Genomic DNA, 14,347 nt, shown 5'->3' with positions numbered 1-14,347 from the left:
CCTTCCTTCCTACCTGCAACCATTCTAGTGGTGGTACTGCTTGCCAACCTCCTTCTCCTCAGCCTCAGACCACATTCTCACATTTAAAGAGCTATGATACTGCTTGGCGATGGCTCCCCCAAAGAATTATGGGACCTGTAAGGGTTAAGGGAGCTGAGAATTGTTAGGAGGCCCTTCTTCCACTCACAGAGCTACATTTCCCAGAGTTCCCTGAGGAGAGGTGTTGATTGCTAAATCACCCCGGGAACGGTAGCTCTGCTATGTGCAGGTATTTCAAGTTACGGTAATTACAGACACACGTGTGCGCTCGTAATGTTGACATACACCAGTCAAAGGGACAAGGAAATGGAAGGGGTGTGACTACAGTCACAGAACTGTCCTCAGTCTGAACACTTGTATGTGGATGGGGGAAAGCATGATAACATCAACATGCAACCGGTGGTGTGAAGAGCCTGCTACAATTTTGCTTCAAAAAGGGTTGGAACGAACAGCAGCTATAGCATCATAAACGGGAGAGCTGTAAGAGTCTTCTGTCTCCTGTACCTGAGTTCAATGGGACTTACAGGGAAGCGCATATAGGATTGTAGCCTAACAGATTTGTTGCAGCATGAAACAGTATGTAAAGTTAGTGTAGGTTAGAATTTAAAGCTTATGCCACAATACATCTGTTAGTGTTTGAAAGTGACATATGACTCTTTCTTACCGCTCTCCTTGCTCAGGACTGGTTAGGAAGGAAACAAAATCAGTCTTATCTCTCTCTCTGTGTGTGTGTAAGGCATGGGGCAACCCAGATACATATCAGTGAACTTCATTAGCCTTGGGTCATAATAGCTGCTGGCTGATACCAGATTTATTCAGAGAGTTCCTGACCCAGCATTGACTTTATTTTCTGTTTTAAAGACTCAAAGGGGAGAATTAGCACACATAGATGATGGTGGTGATGATGATGATGCCTTTCCCACCAACTGGGACTCATGGAGGCTTATAGCTAAAATAGAAACAGCTAAAAACATAAGGGAGGGGAAGCAATAATTTAAAAGTCAAATAAACATTAGATAGATGATAGATATAGATAGATGATAGATAGATATAGATAGATGATAGATAGATAGATAGATAGATATAGATAGATGATAGATAGATAGATGATAGATGATAGATAGATAGATGATAGATAGATGATGATGATAGATAGATAGATGATAGATAGATAGATAGATAGATAGATAGATAGATGATAGATGATAGAGATAAATAGATAGACAGATAGATGATAGATAGATGATAGATAGATAGATGATAGATGATAGATAAGATGATTGATGATAGATAGATGATAGATAGATAGATAGATAGATAGATGATAGATAGATAGATGATAGATAGATGATAGATAGATAGATAGATATAGATAGATAGATAGATAGATAGATGATAGATAGATAGATAGATGATAGATATAGACAGATGATAGAGAGAGATAGATAGATAGAGATAGATAGATATAGATATAGCTAGATAGCTTGACAGATGGTAGCTGATAGATACAATATATTAAAACAGACATATAATTGCAATAAAAACATCATAACACCAGCCCTTTCCTTTAAAAGAGTCCATTCCCAAAAGGCTGTTTTAATAGATGAAAGTCTTCACCTGCCAGCAGAAGGACAACAAGGAGAGCCAGTCTAACCTCTCTAGGGAGGGACTTTAATTGTCTGGGAGCAGCCAATAAGAAGGCAGCAGTTTGGGAAAATATGATGTGAAACAACACATCTTTTTACTGTGAAAGGAGTCCGGGTGAGTCCGGCAAACGGCATTATATGGAAAACTTGCCCAATACCACAGAGTCAGCAAAAGCCCCAAAAATCAGGGACAAATTTGCTGCTAAGTGGATACCTTCATTCTACATACCAGCCAAGGGAAGCCTGCGATCCCTCAGTCTGCCTAGCGCTAAGGAGAGACACTGTTGCTGTGCTTCTCCCTTGTCTCCAGGATGAAGGCAAGAAAAAAAAGATGGTATCTTTTAATGGACTGACCCAAGCTTCCAATTTTCTGCAAAGTCACGCATTTAGATCTGGTCATGAAAGCTTGCAAAAAGCGTAACATTAGAGGTGGCATGATAATTTTTAAAAAAGCCGTCGTATATTCGTGAAGAACCTCTTCGTATCTCCTGCTTATTCACATATATTTTCCAGTTAAAGCAGTTATCAGATTGACGTGACCTATCCAGAGCAGATTATGAATGCCCTCTGGTTTTCCTTTTTTTTTAATTTTGAGTATCTGTTATCAGGAAGTGCTGAGGCAGAGGAAAAAAATCAGGTTCAAGAGTCATGTTGCCCAGCCTGCTTCATTTGAAGGAGCAATTAAAGTACCTCTGAGCTGAATCATCTCTCTGCATTCAGGAGGGAGCTACAACGGCACTGTTTTCAGAATCCTTATATACAGGTTGACACTTTTGCTTTATATGGATCTGCCTGTAAGCCCCAAATATCAAATGTGCATCTATTGAACACAATTTAATATATTCAATCCATATTTAACATGTCTCTTTGCTTGGCTCTCCTCTTAACACTAAACCATGATTAGAACAGGGCTTGCTCGCTCTTTTCTCCCATTAAATGAGAACACTACGAACAGAGTCTTGCAATTCGTCACCAGCCATGTTTTTCTGCTGCTTCCTTTAGCACACATTTAAAGTACATTCTGTGCACATTTAAAGCCCTTGGCTTTCCCCTAGAGGATCCTGGGAGATGTAGTTTCCCCCTCAAAGAGCTACAATCCCCAGCATCTTTTAACAGTCAACAGTTCCCAGTATTCTTTGGGGGGAAGACACGTGTGTTGAATGTGCTTTCAATGCACGGGGTGGTAATTTGTTGTGTTAATAATAGCGCCACAGTTACTCTTCAGCCTTACGAAGAATGATGGAGAATCACATAACTGGCGTTTGTATCACACCCTTCCTCTGGAGAGTAAAGCCAACGTTAAGACCCTCCATTTTGTCTTTACAACAATTCTGTAAGGTAGGATGAGGAACTGTGGACAGCCCATAATCCCCTAGTATGCTGCCTTTTTGAGGCCAGGTAGGATCTGAACACCAATTTTCCAGTCTAGGTCCACTCACTTGCAGTAAAAGCAGTTTTTGTGAAGACTTTTGATTCAAAAGTGCCTGTGGCACCAGGCAGCAGCCAAATTGCCAGTTGAAGGTGCTGATGAGTTATGTGGCCCATTTTACAGAATGAAGCACTTCCTGCAAAGTGTTGCCAAGGCCTTGTGTCTGAAATCCTGACAGCTGCTGGCTGTCTGCATTGATAGCACCAAGCTAAATGGACCAATGACTTGACTTTGTGGAAGGCAACTTCCTGCGTTGCTTTAAAAAGCTGCACCTCAGTCATATCTTCAGTACTACATGAGTGTGGGTATCCTGCTCTAAGATGCATCCACTGTATGGATTTAAAAACACCACATCTGTATGATTACTCTAAAAGAGAAATGTGTTTCTAACTTAGAGAAGAAATGAGATGGAGTGGTAGCCAACTATGCATTACTCAGAGTATACCCATTGAAATGAAACATGGCTAAGTCAGTTCCATTGATTACGGCAGGTATTCTCTGAGTAAAGCTTAGTTGAACACCACCAAATATAGGACAAAATGCATTATCCCAATTGGATTCCTAGAAGACAAATTTGTCTTTGCAGTCTTTGCAGAGTAAGCAGGAGCCAGGAATAAGACATGCGGAAAAGTAAACAGCTTCAGCTTTGTACAGTTTCACAGGCAACTGGTTTCATTTGGCAGCAGGAAAAAAATACAGGTTCAGAGAAACAGGTGGGTCAATTGGCCAATCCTCATTATCAAATGATGACCTGAGCAGTATTATTTTGCTCACAATGTTTGCTCCTTTAAACCATCTTTTTAAAAATAACAGTGGGAAGTGAAATGATGATAAACTGGTTCAAAAAGTTCCAGCTGTATTGCCATGTCTAATGTTTATATAGTTAACACTTGTGGGCCCAAATTCACTTAAAGAAATATTCAGATATCACATCAGGCAGTTCAGTTCCAGCTACGAACGCAACTAATAAAATGATTTGTGCAGTCGTGTTTAACAAGTTAATTCAGTATGGCTTTTAATAAAGAGTGTGCTGTACCATAATGATTGCTTCCGATTAAAAGCTTTCCTCCTTACATTGGGATGAACAATGAGCGCAGGAGAGATAAATATTCAATGCTGCAAGGCATCCTCTGAGAAGGGGGTGCAGGCAGAAGCAACGGCAACAACCTGTCAGCTTTCCATATCTAGAATACAGATTTGTCAAAACTGGAACAAGTCTGGCTCATGATAGCTTCACATCTCAATTTTGTCCATTGCAGTGCCAAATGCAGACCTGTTGAGTGTGTTATCAGTGGCTGATTGCCTTGTCCCTGAATTAACACCTCTGCATGGACCCGATCCTAAACTTCTGCCTTCTTGTGGCTGTACTCATTTGTGAGAAAGGCTTGTGGAGTAAACCCTGAGGGGAAAATCTGGATCTGCTGCCTTGTGGGACATCTTTGGGAGAAGAAAAGGCTAAGGAGTCAACCCTACACAAATCCAGAGTGGACTCCCTAAGAAGGTAGGACGGTGCCTTCTTACCACTACTTCCAACAACTCCTTCAGCCGAGTAAGTGCCAAACATATCCTTCTGCTTTCCTTTGGATTACATCAGCAAGGCTCAGGGGAGGGTTGTGTCGCCTGGGCAGCCCACGAGTTCCACACACACTGCCCTGAAGAAGTCACTTTGGTGTTGTTAATACAGCAGAAATGATGCAGGAGGCAGCAGTTCTATGTTCCTGGTCTCTGCAGCCATAGCAGGTGCTGTGATTCTCCAGAAGTTCGACATGAGGCGCACTTCATTCTCTCTCAGGACAGACGAATGTCAACAGAACGTGAACCGAAGCTTGGGAAATTCCCAGTCAGCTCTGCCAGCTCCTCTGCTTTTCTCTGCTGATGTCACCTGTGGCTATTGTGGTCTCACAGGGAATGCAGCCTGCGCTTTGAAAAAACAGACTGGCTGTTGTGTGAGCTCGTGGCTGTTGTGATAAAGCTTAAATGATGCAAAATGGTTGTCGCAGACCAAAGACAGGCAGCTCATTAGCACCTGCCCCTATGGCCGCTAACTAAATACACCATGGTGTATTTACTAATTGCTTTAGAGGACAAAGTTAAAAAATGGCCTAGGAACCAAAAATCTGAAGGATCTCCTAATCAGTTGAGATTGTCGCAGCCTAATCCGGATACTTTCAGTTCAAATCTATGTTTGAGTGGGGGCAAATCAACTGATTTCAAAGGAATTCCTTTCCAGGTTTGTGTGTGTTTTAGGGTTTCAGCTGCACAGCTTGATCATAATCATCTTTACCCAGAGATTTCAATGAGATTTTCTCTTAGCTAAATATGTATGGGAATATAGCATATGCATAGGATCAGGCTGTTTTATTTTTTTTTCCTTTGACATTTTATCAAATCTGGTATCAGATTGGCAAAGTGCTCCCTTTTGCGTAACTCCCTGACCCAGTGCCAAGGGCTTATTGGTCACCCTTCCTGGACAGCTTTGCTTTTCTCCTCTCCCCCACTTCAATGTCAGCAAAGACACAAAATACCCCACCACAGCTTTTTCCTTCTCTCTCATCCCCTCCAAGCCAGAAACATACCTGCCCCTCACTGCCCATTTGAACAATGAACTGAACTCACAAAGACATACAGTGGTACCTCGGGTTACAGATGCTTCAGGTTACAGACGCTTCAGGTTACAGACTCCGCTAACCCAGAAATAGTACCTCGGGTTAAGAACTTTGCTTCAGGATGAGAACAGAAATTGCGCGGCACCAGCGGGAAGCCCCATTAGCTAAAGTAGTACCCCAGGTTAAAAACAGTTTCAGGTTAAGAACGGACCACCAGAATGAATTAAGTTATTAACCCAAGGTACCACTGTATTGCTATGGTTTTCAATGGCTGGCAGACTGGATTCAGAGAGGATAGTGCTTCAAGGTGTTTTAGCCTGCTGCTCACAAAAGTGAGAAGATGGAAACGTAAACTGTGGGGTTGGGGGGGAGCAAGAACAGATTGCAAATGCATACTTCAGATTGGCTCAGAATGAAATGCTTGCATCTGATCGGTTGCAGCAGCTCTTCCTAAGCGCTGCCATAATTATCTGGAACTTTCAACGGCATTTCCGAGGGACTCCTGATCAATCCCCTGGGGGAATTGGGGGACATAATCAAAATGGAGGCCCATAGGGGTCCCCTGTTATTATTTAAAATCCCCTGGGGACAGGGGCGAAAGCATAGGGATGATTGTGATTGGTTGTGCTGCCCAGAGATGATTGGCCAATAGAAGAGATGGACAGAAACAAGTCAGTGTGTCTCTAAATGTTATGTATTGAATATGAATGTAAGGTACCGAGAAGGGACTGCAGTATAGCTTGGGGAGGGTTAGGGTGGGGCAAGTGCCAGCTTCTGCTACAAGGTATGTTTTGCTGATATGCTCTGGGATAGGCAAAAGGTACAGATATTCAGCTTGCTCTAGAACCAAGATGACTGATATAGTTCCTTTGGAGGAATTCAAAGGCTTGTAATTTGCAGCTCCATCACTGATAAATATACATACAGCGAGTGGAGAGACTAGCAGACACGAAAATCTCAGTCCACCAGCTCCCTCAGCTGGCCATGCACCCACAATTGCAGGGAGAATCTCTTTCATGTGTCCTTGAATTAGTCAGGCTCTGTCATTTCTAAACATGTTGATACAGAATCTCTTTAGGTGCGCAGCAGCACAAGGAATGATCTCACTGCTGAATACATCATATGAAAGCAGAGAGGGAGGGAAGTGCCTGAGGCCTTATAGATTCGCAAAACCAGATAACTGTTATTGATACCATATAGCCTAAAGAAACGGTTGCTACAGAAATTTGGGCTTCACGGCAATAACATTTGCAAACGAACTGTTCGAGATCTCTAGATGACTTTTGAGCAGCTGGCCACTGCAGCAAAACCTTATGGCTTAAGCTTGGCTCTGAAGATAACTTGCAAAAAAAATTAAATACACTGAATGGTCCTTCTGCCCCCAGATCACTAGACATCTACACCCCCCTCAATAAAAAGCTTATGTGGATGATGTGGGAGGCCTTTTTGAACAATGTAAGATGGGTGAAGGGGTGGGAGGAATCATCCCAAATAAGGTTTGGATCCGAACATAAATTACAGAAGTTAACAGAAGGAAAGTTTACCACCACTTACCCCAGCATTGCCTCACAACCAGATTAGTCAAGAGGGCTTCCCCAACTTTCCAGAGCTTTCTGCAAGCAGCTGAAGGTAGAAGGAATGGCAAACTTTTCTTCCATGACCTTGCTATAATTAAACTGAATTTTAGGAAGTTTTTGATACTGAAATCTGATTGATTGATAAAAGGCCTATATAAGATGCAACTTGTAACCTGAGTTCATAGGATCAGGACCTAACTACCCTCTGCTCAGAAGCTACACTTACATAAACATCTCTCTTTGAACGTGGCAGTTCCAAAAACTGGGTAACAGAACATACAGGAAAATCTTCACTTTTATTGAGAATCCAGACAAACCACTTCACCACAGCTTCATGCCACTTGACTGAAGAACTTTTTAAGTACCAGCCAACACTTAAAATAGGTTTTCAGAAGCAGGGGATTCGGCTGCCTCCCATCTTATGCTTTTCCTTAATGCAGCTGCCTCCACTCTCACAACAACATTGCAGAATGGAAGGATTGATGCCTATATTCATTGTATATGTGTTCAGAATCTAGTTTATAGGGACATATTTGTAGAAGCATTTTTAACCACAGGCTTGCAACAGCATCCCTATATGCCATGAAAAACAGGATAGGGTCAGTTGTAAAAGATCAAAACGAACTAAGCCAGACCAAGGTTAGCTGTATATTTAGGGCACTCTTGGCACCCTTTTTTTTGGGGGGGGGGGAGGAGTTGATGAAGTCACAGATCTAGTTTCTAACAGGAACTCTACTCTGCAGCCTCTTATAGTTGTTTTAAGTGCGAGTCTTTTAGTTCGTACGCTCTTACAGTTGTTTTAACTGCATGTTTTTATTTGTTTTTAGTTCTTATCTGTTTTAATTATCAGTTTTTATCCATCCATTATCTGTTTAATCTTGTATTTTAGTCAGATGTTTTATCCTATGCTTGTTTCTTTGCCCTTATTTGCTCCAACATTTATCAGTAAAAAAAAAAAATCCTAACTGCTATTTTATTTATATGTTGTTGTTGTTTTATCCTGGTCTGTGACCGTAATAAAGTTCATTCATTCATTCAACAGGAACTAAATTTGCTTGTACCTATTGCAACCTGCAGCCTGTATGGGACGCGGGTGGCGCTGTGGGTAAAACCTCAGCGCCTAGGACTTGCCGATCGTATGGTCGGTGGTTCGAATCCCTGCGGCGGGGTGCGCTCCCATCGTTCGGTCCCAGCGCCTGCCAACCTAGCAGTTCGAAAGCACCCCCGGGTGCAAGTAGATAAATAGGGATCGCTTACCAGCGGGAAGGTAAACGGCGTTCCGTGTGCTGCGCTGGCTCGCCAGATGCAGCTTGTCACGCTGGCCACGTGACCCAGAAGTGTCTGCAAACAGCGCTGGCTCCCGGCCTATAGAGTGAGATGAGCGCACAACCCTAGAGTCTGGCAAGACTGACCTGCAGGTGGCTGCTCAGGAGTTTAAATCTCTGGGCATGCTAACTACTGACCTGGCCAGCTAAGAAACAGGTCTGATGCCTCATCTTCTGCTTAAGTCTTCCTTCAGGCCATAGAAAAGCTAATGGCAGCCCATTTTTAAATTTTCAGCTTCCTTCCCAGTTCAGTTTGAAATGAAGTAGTGAAGCAACTTCCCATTCAATGGCAGCAAGCCATTTTTGCTCAGACGTAGCTCTTATCTAACCAACCAGAATGCTCCATTTGTTTCAGCAGCAAGAGCAGCGCTCCATTTGCTTTCGAGCCACTCCAAAATCACAGGGCAACAGGCTTGTGTCACATGTTTAAAGTATCTTACTCAAAGATCCCATGTCTGGTCCATTTCACTGAAAAATCCTGTGAATTAAACAGAGCCCCCCTTTCCTGCAGTCCATATCCAGTTCTGGTGAATGTTATCATTGCTCTGAACCTGCGGGAAGTAGCCAAAACTATTTAACTATCTAGCATTGTCCATAATTTAAGTCGCGAGATACTATAGAAGAACTGGATTGCAGTGGAAAGCAAAGTCACACCACACTTAAGGGCTGATTGTCCCTATTAATGGCAGAGCTTTTTATTTAGAGCCTGGTATTTTTACTATATATATGATTACCAAAAAATAATACAGTAAGGAAATTTCTGAAAATATCATCGTTGTAAGCCAAAACAGTTGTCATTCATACTTCACAGAGAAGTGCATTCACTTAAGAGTTAAGCTCAGTCTAGTCATGGAAGTGAAAAGTAGGTTTAGTACTTGTTCTTCTTCCACCATGAGGAATGATCCTATCCATTTGCAAAAGTGAAGTGTTCCCGCCCCCGTAGGAAAGGGGAGGCATAAAAGCAAACTTTTTCCAGAAGTAAAGGAAGTACTCTCTTATGTTTCACTTATTCAAACATCGTGGTGATTCACTTTGTAACAAGTGAGCTGATAAACCAGTAAGAACCAAAACGCAAACCTCCTAAGTGCCTAGCCTCCTAAAATCTTACAAGACCGCCTAGAAATCCAAAATATTAGGTTAGATTGCAAAAACAACCCTCATGGATGACGCAACATTTCTTATCCAAACACCCAAAAATATTTAGATGTTTCTGTGATGCATGTTAAGTGTGTGGCATAGAAATACAGCCTTATATAATTTAAAAAAACAAACTACTGGTACTTTAAGTACAAACTCCAGAAAAAACTCTTTTAACACAAATGGATTTCCTTATGTATCACACCTCTAGTTAATCAACAAGAGGTCTCTATTGTTTTGACATGTTCTCCATCTTATATGGCTCGTTTTGCTTTAGCAAAATCCAAACCAAAATTTTAAGCTTCCATCCACTATCAAGATGCCCCACTGCTTAGCTCTTGAGATTTCTCTGCAGTTCATAGTCAATCACACTGTGCAGTAACTCTTGCTTCTTTTAAATGAAAATAAAGAAATGCATTCTTACTTGTTTGGGGAATGGAGTGCTACCATGCAGTTTAAACTTGACAGGAGCAGTGCTCCTAAACCCAGTGTGTTCCTTTGTGTTCCCCATGACCCTTTACAATTCATGGGTTGGGTTTTATTATGGAAAGAAAGTGCATTACTTTTGCACACAAAGAAGAGTGTTCTGTATTCTAAGGACTATGTTCACTATAGCAAGCAAGTGGAGAGTGTTTGAATACAGCATTCAAACACCTATCCTGTTTTGCACAAACATATGGGACCAGTGTTAGTTTCTCCCCCAAGCTAAGAGGGTTCAGCTTTGATTGGTGGCCTTTAAACAGTCATATAAAAGTAATGAGAGATGGAACACCCTTTGGTGAAATTGGGTGTTCCACATTTCCCCCACCCCAAAAAGTTTTGAAATCCAAAACTCCCCAAAACTAGTGGTTTTCCAACTTCACTGTTGGAAAATGTGCCGAATGGAGGTAAATCACTGAAGACCCCTTTTCAATGGAAGTCCAAGTGTATCCTGACTCATTTGGCAGAGTATATTTAGGAATGGAGTGCCAACTGATTGGCAGTACTACTGTTTCTCTACCATGGAGAGAAAAGCCAAGGATAAGAACAGCTGTTGAATTTTAACTTGCCAAGAGGAAGAAATGGTTGAACTTCTGTATCAGAGCAGCTCTAATATAGAACATTTTAAATACCTAAAAGGATTAAGTTGGCATCATCAGCCCATCAACATTTCCCTCAAGGATAAAAGTATCCTGATCGAACATGAATTCATGTCTATAGCATCTTCCAAGAGGCTCATTGTCACAATCATTGCTCCTGCAATACTTCTCAATTTACGCATGCCCCTTTTGGCTGCACACTCCACAATATAATTAAGCTGATGTATTTTACACTTGGAAGTAATAGGCACTAAAAGCAATGAGAGCAAAATGAGTGCTTCAGTTTGAAGTAAATTGCAATGTTTACTGCTTTACCTTAAAATTGTCACTGTCGCACACTGCTTACAGATGTTCTTAAATTAAATCAATTGATTATTTTTAAGTAACCTGAGGCACCCTGAGACAGCTGCAACAAGGAATTTGGGGTGTTTTGCTAATCATTCCAATTAGCTGCAGTTTACCGTAACGTATAGACTCGGACAAACTGTGGTTACTCTTAACTGTGGTTAAAGGAAAAAGCCAACTTCAAACCATGGTTTACAAGCTTGGCATGCTCCCTAAACCATAGTTGAGGCTAACTACAGTTTGTCTGGGTTTGGGTGTAAATGGTAAACTGCTGTCGATTGTAAACAGAAATAAAAACAAACATGAAAGCGTGCCATCTCCTCCTTATGGCTGTGCTGTGGTCTTGGTGGTGGGGAGGAAGTTTTTGAAACTGAGGTTCGTGTACATTAACACTGTGCTATAGTTAGAGTTACATCCAAATCGAGTGGCAAGAGTTCAACGGGAGTTACCATAAAGTAAATGGGCACGGAACTACAGCCTTTACATAATCAAAGGACTGGCCTTTGCTATGACAATTTAAATGAACTAATTAAAGTTATTCTCATATATGTGGATTCCGTCTTCAGATTATTACAGTTCACCCAGGCAATGTGTGTAATCTCCAATTCAAGGTTTCCAAATAGCAACATTTTCTGACTTAGCACACCGCAGCTTCATGTTTTCAACAGTGGGGCTCTCTTCATTCTGGATTGTGTCTGCAGTTATAGCTTCACTCCAAAGGCTTGTTGTTTTTAACTGCAAGCTGCAGAGCCTATCCACAGGCAAACCTATTTCTGAATAGGTGGCATGGTACAGTGGTACCTCAGGTTAAGAACTTAATTTGTTCTGGAGGTCCGTTCTCAACCTGAAACTGTTCTTAACCTGAGGTACCACTTTAGCTAATGGGGCCTCCCGCTGCCGCTGCACCACTGCCACATGATTTCTGTTCTCATCCTGAAGCAAAGTTCTTAACCCGAGGTACTATTTCTGGGTTAGCAGAGTCTGTAACCTGAAGCGTCTGTAACCTGAAGCGTCTGTAACCCGAGGTACCACTGTACTATGTTTCAAGTAGACTCCCATTTTAACTCAAGTTCCTTATTATTCCTGTAATGACTTGTGCTTATGCACCACAGAAAGGCACAAATAAGGCACAATGAGGAACTTCAATGGAAGAGGCATACTTTCCCAATGAAACAAAATGCACCAAGGAGCTATGGTGCACTCAAAATATTCCACCAAAAAATGTGAAGACATACATTGACATTTTAAGGCCGTGGGGCCATTTTAGAAATGGCTGCACTGCAGTCAGAGTAACACACCTACTGCTCTCCAGGGCTGAGTTCTTAATAAAACTAGTTTTGCGTGTTTGTCGCAGAAGTGAGCTGTACATCTTGCTAGTTGTCTTTCCTTTGCCCCCGCACCCTGCCACTAAAGCATACCCTCCTCTAATTCCTAGAGCAAGATTTGCTTTTGCTTTTTTATTATAAGGGAAACAGTTTTTCTAGCTAACATTCAATACACTATTATGCACACCAGTTATTTTGACTGTAAAGCTGGTAGGCCTTGCTCCATGACTGAGGTACAAGCTTTGAGTTCTCTCTTTGTATTACAGTGGTATCTCGGTTTTCAAACATAATCTGTTCTGGAAGACCATTTGAGTTCCAAAACATTCGAAAACCCAATATGGAAAACTCAACACAGAAGCTGTGTGGCATGTTCGACTTCTGAGGCGTGTTCGAAAACAAAAGTATTGACTTCTGGGTTTATGGCGTTCGAGTTCCGAAACGTTCGTCAAAAGAGAGGTTCAAAAACAGAGGTACCACTGTATATCTGTCTTCACCACAAAACCTGGCCAGTATTAAAGTGTGAAAGTACGGGACTAAATGGTTCTCTTTGCTTCAGATTTAGCATGCCATTTATATACTCTCTGTCTCTCCACAGCTTGCAGCAATTTTGGAAAGCCAGTGTCTGTTTATGACACCACAGAATCAAGATGTCATTTACTGCTACCACAGGAATTTTAGGCTGAAGCAAGGTCTTTCAATTAGTAGGTTCAGCTGCATCAGAAACACTTACCTACCTTGTCAGAAGAGATTCTGTATAGGAACCAGCCATGTCTGTCCCAAAATACTGATCCAACTATTGCCAGGAGTAAATGTGTACACAGTGGATTCCAAATCATCCATCTTTGTTCAGGCACAACTTTGGCTGTATTTGACAGCAAGCATCAAAGATACACCAGGCATGCTAAAAGGCTCCAATCAGAGACTTGTCTATAATAATGAAAACCCTTACTCAGAAGAATAAGGAAGACGGCTATGACTAACTTCTTCAGAACTGTGTATGATGCAGAGTTCAAGTTAACATCCTGTGTAAACACAGCCCTAGTTTAGGTAAAAGGCGAGTAAACTGAAACAGAACACATTCAGGGTCCGCAACATACCAAAGTACACGAAACAAAAAGCTTTCAAAAGGATTTAGTATTATAAATATATCATCTTTGTCACAAAACACCTCAGCTGGGGAAAAAGTTTGCCATTTTGGGAATGGAAGTGTGCGTCTGCTCATCATACAAATTGTTTTTATACAAATCAAACTCCGAGACTAAGGCACAATGCTGTGTTTTAAGCCCACGATGTTCTTGTCTCTATGGATCCATAGTGTTTTTTCGCTAGTTACAAAACGATAAAAGCAGCAATCGATTTTTAAAAGGAAGAAGCTGAATCGTGATATGGTTCAGAAGAAGATTCATACTTGGAAAGCAAGTCCTGTCCCTCCCACAAAACTCTTCTTGGAAAGTTGCAAAAAGTACAGAACTGCTTGAGCAACTATATACTTATGTGCATAACTGCTGGCTCACTTCTTTTAGGATCACCGGCCAGGTTCATCCAAGCGGCATTCTTTTAAATATAAAAAAGGAAGACTTTCTGTGTTTGAACTTTCACAACGCTGGAAAAGTCACCCAGAAAGTTAAGGCTCATGGACACAGCCCTTGATCTTTTGCATTCGATGGGGGAGTTTTGCTACGGATGTCAATGGGATGCAGCTCACAGCCCTTGTCTACAGTTCTATAGCCATGGTCAGGCATTCTTAAAAACAAGGAACAGAAGTGGAAGACATGTATAGCATCTTACCCTCCAAGCAAACAAAGTCATTTTGGCCATGGAAACTCAAAACATTCAAAA

At 41.6% G+C, this 14,347-nt stretch overlaps 1 long non-coding RNA gene across 1 annotated transcript; it reads right to left on the bottom strand.

The window, feature by feature from the left end:
* Nucleotides 1-4,103: 4,103 nt before the first annotated feature.
* On the bottom strand, nt 4,104-14,315 carry LOC309370956. The gene is made up of 2 exons (XR_014168762.1): nt 13,243-14,315; nt 4,104-4,996 (listed from the first exon to the last, which is right to left on the bottom strand). It is a non-coding gene; the product is annotated as an uncharacterized lncRNA (long non-coding RNA).
* Nucleotides 14,316-14,347: the final 32 nt, after the last annotated feature.

This window comes from Podarcis melisellensis (assembly GCF_964234715.1).
Source record: "Podarcis melisellensis genome assembly, chromosome: 5".
NCBI lineage: Eukaryota > Metazoa > Chordata > Lepidosauria > Squamata > Lacertidae > Podarcis > Podarcis melisellensis.
Note: the sequence above shows the minus strand (reverse complement) of the source record. Positions and strands in the feature narration are given on the sequence as shown.